Below are 12461 nucleotides of genomic sequence, written 5' to 3' on the forward strand. Positions count from 1 at the left end.
GAGTGCAGATCTCCACTGAGAATTGGAAAGATGCTTGTATCATCTTCTGAAAGATGGTGTCATGTTTTGGGATGCTGTTGTAGAGATGTGCTTTATTTTTTTTTAGTGCTTGCTACAAATCTTATTTCCCAGACTAAGATTCTCCACTTGTGAGAGTTCAAAATGGTGGCTGAAAGCATTCTTTTTCCCCCAAAATTTGGAGCAACTTGATTGGCTCACTTTTTGGTAACATTTTTAATTATAAATTTATACACACATATTTTTCATTTATTTGGAATGAAATTAATTCTAAGACATTGTTCTAAAATGTAAAAGCTTCAAATGCACCAGTAATTAACTGTACCCAGCCCATATGTTGTGTGCATGTATATACTTTTAAATCATATTGAATTATATAGAAATTATTAGAGTAAAGACTAAAGATTTGATCACAGATGTCAAAACAGCTCTTAGGCTTCAGTCAATAACAAAATCACATGAAGCAAGTTTTGGTAAGACAAATCAATCACATAACTAATTTCATTGAGCTTCAAACTGCCTGGCACAGTTTTTATCAATTCTGGTAAGTAAAATTTGAGGTATTACGGTGAATCATAATAGAATTCACAAGCACATTATCAAAATATTTCCAAATCAGTTCAGACATTTTCAGATTATAGAGATGTATTTTAAGATACCCATATGTAGTTTTGTTATATTGAACGTGCTGTGCTCTGATGTCATTTCCTTCACGTCAAACTCCACTACAAATTACTGCTATAGACAGAGCTAAGCGATTCCACAACCAGCGGATCAGATCAAAGTTCTGCAGTCCTGCCATATCCAGTCGTGAATGGTGGTGGACAATTAAACAACTAACGAGAGGAGGAGGCTCTGCAAACATCCCCATCCTCAATGATGGCGGAGTCCAGCACGTGAGTACAAAAGATAAAGCTGAAGCGTTTGCAACCATCTTCAGCCACAAGTGCCGAGTGGATGATACATCTCAGCCTCCTCCCGATGTCCCCACCATCACAGAAGCCAGTCTTCAGCCAATTCGATTCAACCCACGTGATATCAAGAAACGGCTGAGTGCACTGGATACAGCAAAGGCTATGGGCCCCGACAACATCCCGGCCGTAGTGCTGGAGGCTTGTGCTCCAGAACTAGCTGCGCCTCTAGCCAAGCTGTTCCAGTACAGCTACAACGCTGGCATCTACCCAACAATGTGGAAAATTGCCCAGGTATGTCCTGTCCACAAAAAGCAGGACAAATCCAATCCGGCCAATTACTGCCCCATCAGCCTACTCTCGATCATCAGCAAAGTGATGGAAGGTGTCATCGACAGTGCTATCAAGTGGCACTTACTCATCAATAACCTGCTCACCGATGCTTTAGTTGGGTTCTGCCAGGACCATTCGGCTCCAGACCTCATTACAGCCTTGGTCCAAACATGGACAAAAGAGCTGAATTCCAGAGGTGAGGTGAGAGTGACTGCCCTCGACATCAAGGCAGCATTTGACCGAGTGTGGCACCAAGGAGCCCTAGTAAAATTGAAGTCAATGGGAATCAGGGAAAACTCTCCAGTGGCTGAAGTCATACCTAGCACAACGGAAGATGGATGGTAATGGTTGTTGGAGACCTATCATCTCAGCCTCAGTGCATTGCTGCAGGAGTTCCTCAGGGCAGTGTCCTCAGCCCAACCATCTTCAGCTGCTTCATCAATGACCTTCCCTCCATCATAAGGTCAGAAATGGGGATGTTCGCTGATGATTGCACAGTGTTCAGTTCCATTCGCAACCTCTCAAATAATGAAGCAGTCTGACCCTGCATGCAGCAAGACCTGGACAACATCCAGGCTTGGGCTCATTAGTGGCAAGTAATATTCGTACCAGGCAATGACCATCTCCAACAAGAGAGAATCTAACCACCTCCCCTTGACAGTCAGTGGTATTACCATCGCCGAATCCCCTACCATCAACATTCTGGGGGTCACCATTGACCGGAAACTTAACTGGATCAGCCACATAATGGAATACTCTCCATTGCCTGGATGAGTGCAGCTCCAACAACACTCAAGAAGCTCGACACCATCCAGGACAAAGCAGCCCGCTTGATTGGCACCCCATCCACCACACTAAACATTCACTCCCTTCACCACCGGTGCACTGTGGCTGCAGTGTGCACCATCCACAGGACGCACTGCAGCAACTCACCAAGGCTTCTTCGACAGCACCTCCCAAACCCACAACCTCTACCACCTGGAAGGACAAGAGCAGCAGGTACATGGGAACAACACCACCTGCACGTTCCCTTCCAAGTCACACACCATCCCGTCTTGGAAATATATCGCCGTTCCTTCATCGTCGCTCGGTCAAAATCCTGGAATTCCCTTTCTAACAGCACTGTGGGAGAACCTTCACCACACGGACTGCAGCAGTTCAAGAAGGCGGCTCACCGCCACCTTCTCAAGGGCAATTAGGGATGGGCAATAAATGCCGGCCTCGCCAGCAACGCCCACATCCCATGAACGAATAAAAAAAACAAGTAACCTAGGCAACTACTTTGTATTTTTACCCCACCCATAGCCTGTAAAGTTGGACAGGAATACTGCAGCTTTTAACCTGTATTTTATTACTGGTCATCTATGGGCAGGGCTGAAAAGCATTCAAGGAAAACAAGAAGAATTTGAAACGTTGAACAACTGGTCGATGTTGTGTTAAGTGCTTCAATCTGCAAAAAATAGGGAGGAGCAAACTAAGATCTTTTTTGTCTGTTAATCTTTGCTTCATATGTGGAACAATTATTTTGATTTAATTAATTTAGTCAAGCCAAATCTTAAATGAAGCTTTTTCCATCGCTTTCACCAAGTGTCGTACAGAGCAACCTATCCCAGTACTGAGATTGTACACAGGAACAGAAAGAGACACATGACTGGTTACTGTGAGGACAGATAGTCTTAGTGTAATTTGCATAGTGCTGATAAAGGGGCGAGGTCTTGGGCAGAATAGGAGAAGGATGGGAAAAAGATACCATAGAACTGAAGCAGGGAACTTGAGCGTAAAAAGCACTGTAAATGCAGCACCACGGATAGATGGTAATTGCAGGTGAGCAACTATCTTCTGCCATGGTGCCTCACTATCAGAGCCTCTCCCTCTCTATTATGCAGAACACGAGTATGCCCATTGGGAAGACCATTCCAGCTGGTTAGTCATTCTGAATGCATAGGAAGGGGGCAGAGGCCAAAAACATTCAGGTGCACGAAGACTGAAAGCACTTTGGTTAAGTATAACACAGGTCTCAGTAAGACAAAAGAAAAATTAAACTCAAAGAAAATCGTTATTAAACTCCAGAAATCTCAGTTACGCCGATATCAGGTGATTTTATACCGAGCTGTGCCTAAAGTTGTGAGCGTAAATCTAGGCCAGCACATTACTGGTGTATTTTCAGGAAGCTTGTATTACCTGATCTTTTGCATAGGGGTGGAGCTGTGTAAATGAGTGGTGGGGGGTTTCAGTGGAGGCATCTCGGTGATTTGATCAAATAAAGTCAATAGAGCTGCTCTTGGGCTGGCCCCCCAATAATCTGAAATACTGAAGGTACAAAATACAGGGTGTGTACTTGTATGAGAAAGCATGCCCCCTCTGTTGAAGCTTTTCATCTCACTTGGAGTACAGTAACACCTTTCAATATATTGAATTCAGTGAATCAGTTTATTCGCCCTTCATAAACCTACTTTTTTTATTTCTGGGCCCTCAAGAATTGAAGAGAACAAACCTGTATTCATTTTCTGCTTTAGAGTAAATTTACACAAGAAAGACAAACCAAGCCCAATTATGAATAGGTATTTTGTGCTAAATAAGATAGAAAGAATTGAAATGGGACGCCAAATCCCAAAAAAGGCAATTATGTGCAACTCAGCACTGTCATTAATAGTTCATGTTATGTACAATATGCCTCGGTCTGCAGACTCAGTGACAGGTTCCACAGGATTCCACGGATTTTGAGAAGCTCACGGCGGAGCGACGCAAATCGGCCAAGAACGTGGCAATTCGTAGTTCCTGGGATATCTCTTCCTTGCCACAGGTTGCTGACCGATTTTGCTCATTAATAACAGCATGCATCGTTGAGGCGCTGTTGTGTTTTCAGCTCAATCTGGGCCATTATAAAAAGAGTTAGCAAAAGTGCTGGAGTGAGACTGACCCCTCACTCCACTCAAGGCACAGAACAAGCTGCAGGTGTCATCAACTCTCAGTTTTAACTGATTGTTCACCCTGAAGATAATTAGCACAGCTCTGGAAACAGCACCCCCCTACCCCAGCAGAAGAGGAGGTGCAGGGCTTAAGCAAAGCAAAATAACAAATGAACACACCATTGTCAGGCTGCTTTCATGAGTTGATGTTTCTTTGGTTCAGCACTCAGGGTGAGACAAGCTAGTAAACTACCCTGTGGATCGTCACCTATTTTTCCCGATTCATATGCTGCAATAGGATTGAAGTATCGAAGCAGAACTGCATTCCAATCCTAAATGGACAATAGTTTGTTAATCATTATAAATCCACAGGTTCAAACAATGTCTGAGATCCAGGTTCTTGGAAACCTTGCACGTGTTGCCTAATTTGCAAAATCATGATACTAAGAATTCATATTCTGCAGTTATGGTACAGCAACTTCAGGCGAGAGGCAGATGCGCGTTTAAATGTCAATATCCAAATGTTGCTGTTCGAGATGCGCTGCTCCACCTTTATCTTCATGAAAATGGCATTTTGCTGACTGCCTCATCATCGAAATGCATTGAACGACATGAAATAGCTGTATTGGCGCAGTAGGTACCAACTAAACCCACCTGTTATCAGATCGCACTTTCAGCAACTTAATGGGAAAAACATTTTTGAGCTGAACGATACAGGGGCAAGTCTAACTTACGGCAGATGCTGTCAGATGGCCTGTCTAAAAATATACATGTTTTTACATTACTTGTATGCAGAACAGAATAGGCACATATAGAGTATTAAATAAATAAGCTGGTGGATAATAGGGAGCTAAAAGGGTTGTTTGGTTAAAAACACAGGCTATTGATCACAGCAGGGGGGAGTGTAAGAAATGGTAGATTGCTGAAATATAAAAGGCAGTGGGTTCCTGTTGCTATAGGGCATAAACGTCAAAGGTTTGTATAACAAAAATTATGACAATGGGGAAAAACAAGAATAGGAAATGACGGTCTGGTGTGGGGCCCCTCATTCCTGTCTAGCAAACTGTTCAAAGAACAAGGGGTCAAAAAACACTCGAAAGTGTTGCATCCAGCAGGAACTGGACCATAAAAGAAAATGGTATAAAAAAAGATACAATGTTTCACTTAGTCGGAACTTTTGCCTACCTTTAAGACAGGTTTGCATAAACCATTCACACAATTTCCCACCAAATCCTGTGCACGCGAGTTTTAGACTGATGTGTACTGCTCTGTATGGGATTTTAAGATGAATGTTTTGTGACAATAATAATGAAGTTAATCAGACATATTACTGTCTCCAGCTTATCGAATCTGTTAAAAGGATAAGGAAGGAATTATCCAACACTCTGCTACAGCAAAATCTGGCCCGATGCATGTCAACGTTGAGGCAGACATCGAAATGCCGTTTTCGCAAAGCTAATGGTGGAGTGGCGCATCTGCCCTTCACCTGAAGTTGCTGTACCATTTACGCGTAAATAACGGTGTGTGCCATTAGCCTCACCGTTATTTTGACAGCAAAATCTGGCCCGTTAACTCTCTGACATCGTTGCAGATGCATTCAATTAACGCTGTATACAGCCTGCTTGCTGCCTAACAACTTAAAAAAGGTGCCAATCGCTTAGGATGGAAAGAAATACCTTTTCAGCAAAGAAGAGATCCTTGATGATTTCTTCTATGAAATATTTTGTTTTTCCATAGGATTCGGCAGCTGCCAATAGGATGTGCCTCATCTATTGGCAGATAAATGGGATCTTCATATACAGTTGTTGAACTCCTGAATACGATGTCTTTGACATCATGTTCTCTCATGGTCTAAAGCAGCAAAAAAAGCATGACTTAAACATAGGAACAGAAGTAGGCCATTCAACCCCTTGAGCCCATTCTGCCATTCAATAAGATCATGGCTCATCTGTATCCTAATTCCATCCACCTGACTTGGTTCCATATCCCTTAATACCCTTGGCTAGCAAAATCTATCGATCTAAGGTTTAAAATTATTAATTGCGCTAGCATCTACTTTTTGTGAGAGAGAGTTCCAAATTTCTACCATTCTTTGTGTGAAGAAGTGTTTCCTAACTTCTCTCCTGAATTGCCTGGCTCTGATTTTAAGATTATGTCTCCTTGTCCTTGACTCCCCCACCAGCGGAAAAAGTTTCTCTCTAGCAATTCTACCCTATCGATTCCTTTCAAAATCCTAAAAGCCTCAATCAAATCATCCCTTAATCTTCTATATCCCAGGGAATTCAAGTCTAGTTTATATAATCTCTCCTCATAATTTAACCCTTGGAGTCTTAGTAACATTCATGTGAATCTGCGCTGCACTCCTTCCAAGGCCAATATACCCTTTCTAAGGTGTGGTGCCCAGAATGTACACAATACTCAAGATGTGGTCTAACTAGTGCTGTAGCAAAACTTCATCCCCTTTATATTCTATTCCGCTAGATATAAAAGCTAACATTCCATTAGCCTTTATGATTATTTTTTGTACCTGACCACTACATTTTAGTAATGTGTACATGGAGCCCTAAATCTCTTTGGACCTCCACTGTTCCCAGCTTTTCACCATTTAGAAAATACTCAGATCTATCCTTCTTTAGTCCAAAATGGATGACCTCACACTTACCTGCGTTGAAATCCTACTGCCACAGTTTTGCCCACTTACTTAATCTATCAATGTCTCTTTGTAATTATATGCTCCCTTCTACACTACTTACTATGCCACCAAACTTAGTGTCATCAGCAAACTTGGATATATGGCTCTCTATTGTGTTATCTAAGTCATTAATAAATATAGTGAATAGTTGAGGTCCCAGCACAGATCCTTGTGGGGCACTGCTGATCACTTCCTTCTAATTCGAGTATATACCCATTATCCTTACTCTCTGTCTTCTACCACCTAACCAATCTCCTAACCAGGTCAATAATTTGCCTTCAATTCCACGAGCTTTAATTTTAGCTAACAGTCTCATACGTGGAACCTTATTAAATGCCTTCTGGAAGTCCATATAAATTACATCCATAGACATTCCCTGTCTACTACTTCAGTTACTTCCTCAAAAAATTCAATTAGGTTCATTAAGCATGACCTACACTTTACAAATCCATGTTGGCTCTTTCCAGTCACTCAGTCACTGTCCTTAATTAGAGATTTCAATAACTTCTGCACAATAGATGTTAGACTAATTTCCTGGCTTCTCTCTCACCATTCTTAAATAATGGAGTTACATTTACAATTTTCCAATCTAAAGGGAAAATTCCTGAATCGAGAGCACTTTGGAAGATTATAGCTAAATCATAGAATCATACAGCACAGAAGGAGGCCGTTCAGCCCGTCGTGCCTGTGCTGGCTCTTTGAAAGAGTAACTCAGCACGCTCACCTCCAGTAGTTTAATTGTTCCTGTCAGGTTGACTTTATAATAAAGAAGAGGCTTCTGGACAGACTCTGCGACAGCCTTCAACCCCGCAAAATGGATCACAGCCGAGAAACTGTGCTGGAAAGAAACATGCAATCCCAATTACTAAAATGTACTACATTCAGTTGTTCTAATCATCCAATCCACTCATACTTGAAGAACTCTTTAGGCATAAACCTCTCCCAGAAGCATTCTGAATGGGAATTAGAAGCACTGCAATGGAGTGAAAATATCAACTGAATCTATAAGAAGGGTAAAGAAATATCAAATCATCTATTGAAACACCAATAAGCTTTTTCTATTTACTATTGGAGATCAAGCCATAAATGACCTCTATCAATCAATCACAAGTACACAAACATATTTAATTTAAGATCCTTGTAGCTGTCAGGGAAGAGAGACTTTCCTGTATAACGGTAATCGGCATTCAAACCCAAGACCCTGAGCAGAAAAGACAGCACTGTAACTCACTGCACCCCCTACACTAAACAATTAAACCAATAGAGTAAAACCACAGGGCTCAATCTTCTGACAGAATAATCAGTGCTGAAATTCATGACCTTCTGACTGTGCAATTCTGTATTCTTGTTAAAGGTTTTGTGTATGAAGTTACTAGCTGCTCCATAATAAATCACATGTATCATAATTCAGGCCCAGGAGGCTACCAAAAGGGATGCGTTCACGCTGGGAGCAGTGTGTATTAGCTGAGTGTCAATCTGTCACCAACACTAGTGGAATAGCTTCAAGTGTGAGTAAAGACACAAACTAAAGGTCTCCAAATGTCCCTAAAATAAGAACATAAGAAATAGGAGCAGAAGTAGGCCATACGGCCCCTCGAGCCTGCTCCAGCATTCAATAAGATAATGGCTGATCTTCGACCTCAACTCCACTTTCCCACCCGATCCCCATATCTCCCGATTACCCTAGAGTCCAAAAATCTATCTATCTCAGCCTTGAACATATTCAACGACTCAGCATCCGCAGCCCTCTGAAGTAGAGAATTTCAAATATTCACAACCCTCTGAGTGAAGAAATTCCTCCTCATCTCAGTCTTAAATGGCCGACCCCTTATCCTGCAACTAGTTCTAGACTCCCCAGCCAGGGGAAACAATCTCTCAGCATCTACCCTGTCAAGCTCCCTCATAATCTTTTATGTTTCAATGAGATCACCTCTCATTCTTCTAAACTCCAGAGAGTATAGGCCCATTCTACTCAACCTCTCTTCATAGGACAACCCTCTCATCCCAGGAATGAATCTAGTGGACCTTCGTTGCACTGCCTCTAAGGCAAGTATATCCTCCCTTAGGTAAGGAGATCAAAACTGTGTGCAATACTCCAGCTGAGGTCTCACTAAAGCCCTGTACTTTACAAAGCCCCTTACGACAACTGTAGTAAGACTTCCCTACTGTTGTATTCCAACCCCCTGGCAATAAAGGGCAACATATTATTTGCTCCTCCCCGCCCCCCCCCCCCCTCACGTCCCCTCTGAACCTTCTATATTCAGCCTGGTTTTCACTTGTTACCAACCTGATATCTAGCATATGCCCCTTTTTTCTCCTTCATCTTACTCTCTAGCTCTTTTGTTATCCAGGGAGCTCTGGCTTTAGTTGCCCTACCTTTCTCAGGATTAAAGGAGGAAAATGTGAGCAAAGGTCCTGCTCGTGATCACTGTAAAAAGAGAATCCAAACTGAAGTGCACATGTGGATGCCAACAAGGAGGATCAGGCTCGGATGCCACGTCTTCCAGTCAGATAACCCTGCCCGCACTTACTATCAAGATCCACACATGAATAATGGTCACTTGGACAAGGAGAAATCAGAGAGGGAGAAGAAACACGAGACAATTCAAAGAAACAACAATGTCTAGGAGACAGCATCAGAAGGATGCAATGTGAACCTTCACCACCAATATTTTGCATGGATTTTTGGATACTGAAATCAAACCAACTGGAATTACTCGAGCAGATACACTATTCCCATCAATTCAGCTGACTTAATTACGCTAACAGAATGCTAACTAAATGTCCACTAGTCCTCGCCTGAATCAACTTTATATTTGCATGTAACTTCTGTTAATTCAGTAGTGGAGCTCCATAAAAAAAAGCAACAATCTTCATGTTCCTCCAACAGTTGCTCCTTCTGGTCCCTTGCTAATGCTATGTCTGATAACTTTATGAATCCTCCTTTCCACTCCATTTCCATCTGATGGTACGGTTACCACCTCTTCTAAAGAGAAAGTTAACCTCCTTGGGTCACTTTTCTCTTCCAAAACCAATCTTGCTGATTTTGGTTATGAATCTTCCTCCATTGCACCACTTTGTTTCACTGTTAGGCCAGCATCAAGTTTTATTCTCAAGATTCTGTACTCTCACCCTAGGTTTGTTCCCTACTACACATCGAGCCATACCCATTCTTTTTTGTAGATGCTTCCACTGTACTTTCATCAATCTCCTTCAGAGCTTATGCTCATAGTGCTCACCACTTCCAGCTCTTGTATTGTGATGGCTGAATCACTACATCTTGATCACCAGGCTCTTAAATGGGAAATAGAAATCTTGCTGCTGTCAATTCCTCAAGACAGGCCATCTTTCTTTCTTTCTTGCAAGTCTAACAAAAAGCTATTATCCTTACCTATGCTGGCTCCAACTTAAATCTTCTTTCATCTAACAATACTCTGTCCCACAATCTCCTCTAACCTCAACTCCATCTCTAGTTGCCCTGAAAAGGTGGTGGGCCTTCTCTTGAAACACTGTAGTCCTTGTGGTGACGGTGGCCCCCCATGGTGTTAGGTAGCGACTTCCAGGATATTGACCCAATGACGATGAAAGAACGGCAATACATTTACAAATCAGGATTGGGTGAGACATGCAGGGAAGCTTAGAGGTCATCGTGTTTCCCACGACAACGCTGCTCTTGCCGTTCTCTGTGGTAAAGGTTGCAGGGGAGAGGGGTGCTATTGAAGTAACCTTTCCTCAATTGTTAAAGCTGCCTCAAGAAGCTCAGTTTCTCTTTTGTGACAAACACTTTTCTACTCAGCAGCTGTTAATGCTGTACAAAGGCCAACTCCACACCCAAGACATAAATACTGCTCCCATATCTACAGTAGGTTTTTTAGCACCGCTCTTGGACAAGGTACTGGAGAGGCCTTATTGTTGAACCTTCTTGCATCTACCCCGTTGTCTTTCAGTCGTTACTTTTTTTGCCTTGTTCTGTTTTATGGATATTATGATCAATGTTCCTCTGAACTTTACCTTGTTGCTTTTTAAGCAACACTCTGAACAGTCTTCCTTATTTTGATTCCACTGTGCTGAAATGAAGACTCATCACTCTGCCTTCTACTCTAACTCATTCTTCCCCAGGACCTCAAGACTTTGGAACTGCTTACCCCACTCAGTCTTTCTTTCCTCCTAAGATCTTCAGGCTTTTGAAGACCAAGTATCTAATCACCGGTCTGGAATTACACTTTTTAAAAAACTTTCAAACATAGTGGTGTCCTGTATTTTGGGCTTTTGCCTTCACCTTGGTTTCTGATTTTTAAAAAAAAAGTTAGTCTGCCTGCCTTCTCATACAGGTATGACAGGGAGGAAATCTTACAAAAACAGGAGAGGAGAGAGATCTGGCCGACAGGCTATGGAATAGTAAGTGGATTTTATTGTGGATCACTGCAAGATAATGCTGAAAGTGTGTCCCCATTAGCAAAGGTGAAAAAGGATTTAAAGCTTGTTGGAAATGCTTTAAATTGGAATAGATCCCAAAGTGCCTGTTCCAGGTGTGCTGTAAGGAAACACCTATTTTCGAGTTCAGAACAGTTTTAGCCTCAAGTTACAAAAGTAACATCAAAGACAATGAGACAGATTTGTGCACACTATTACCTATAAGTCTAGATTTGAAGTGGTTCAGTTTGAAATTGAATTAAAAGCGTCGAGCTTGGTTGCTCTGGCCTGTCACTGTGGAAAATGATCCACATATCACTTCAGTTGGTGTTCAATAAAATTCACCAATTAAGGGACCTGTATCTTACTGAAGCAATGCTGAATGGGAAGGTTTGTGATTGCTGTATTCTGTTAGCATCTAAAATTCACCAAAGTGATGTTCTTAAATTAACTTAGGTGTACAAATATATAAAAGCACACACCTTTTAACATTTCACGTTGGACGTTTTTGAATTGGGCAAAACAGGCAAGAGAAACTACATTGAGAATTTAATGTCATTTGAAAAAAAATTTTTTTTTTTTGTAATTCTAGGCAGCAGGTAGAAATGTCAACAAGGATATCAGCATCCTGCAGTGCCATGGTGAAATGGATCCTGTGATACTATTGTGATTTAGTTCTACGACTGCAGATAAGCTAAAGACAATTATCAATCCTGCAAAATTCAATTCAAAGCATATTCAATGCAGCATTGCTCATGTCCACAGGTAAGTTGCCAGAGTTTCTTCTTTGCACCTATGTTTATATTTAATATGTAACAATTTATAATACAGGAACCATAATTGATAATATTGGCGCTATTACATAGATGTGCCCCATCAATGTCACAGTCCATTAATTTGTCAATAAAGTGCTGAAAGAGTAAACAAATGGCTCTTATTGAAGTAGCCATCCAGCCAGAAACTGGCCTGACAGAATCATTGTAAAGAACTGTAGGGTTGGCAAACATCAATTTATGTTTTGTGACCTCCAAGTTCAAATGGCTATTTGCGCGAGGCTGGTTTCAAATCCTATCAGCAAAGCAGCTCTGGCTACGATTGGATGGGTAGAACTGTAACTGAGTGCGGTCCCACCAAGCTGGACAACAGAGGGAAAGTTGGAAGCTGATTGTGTGGTCGACTGTGTCA

The sequence above is a fragment of the Heptranchias perlo genome, chromosome 26 (genome assembly GCF_035084215.1).
Source record: "Heptranchias perlo isolate sHepPer1 chromosome 26, sHepPer1.hap1, whole genome shotgun sequence".
Classification (NCBI taxonomy): Eukaryota; Metazoa; Chordata; class Chondrichthyes; order Hexanchiformes; family Hexanchidae; genus Heptranchias; species Heptranchias perlo.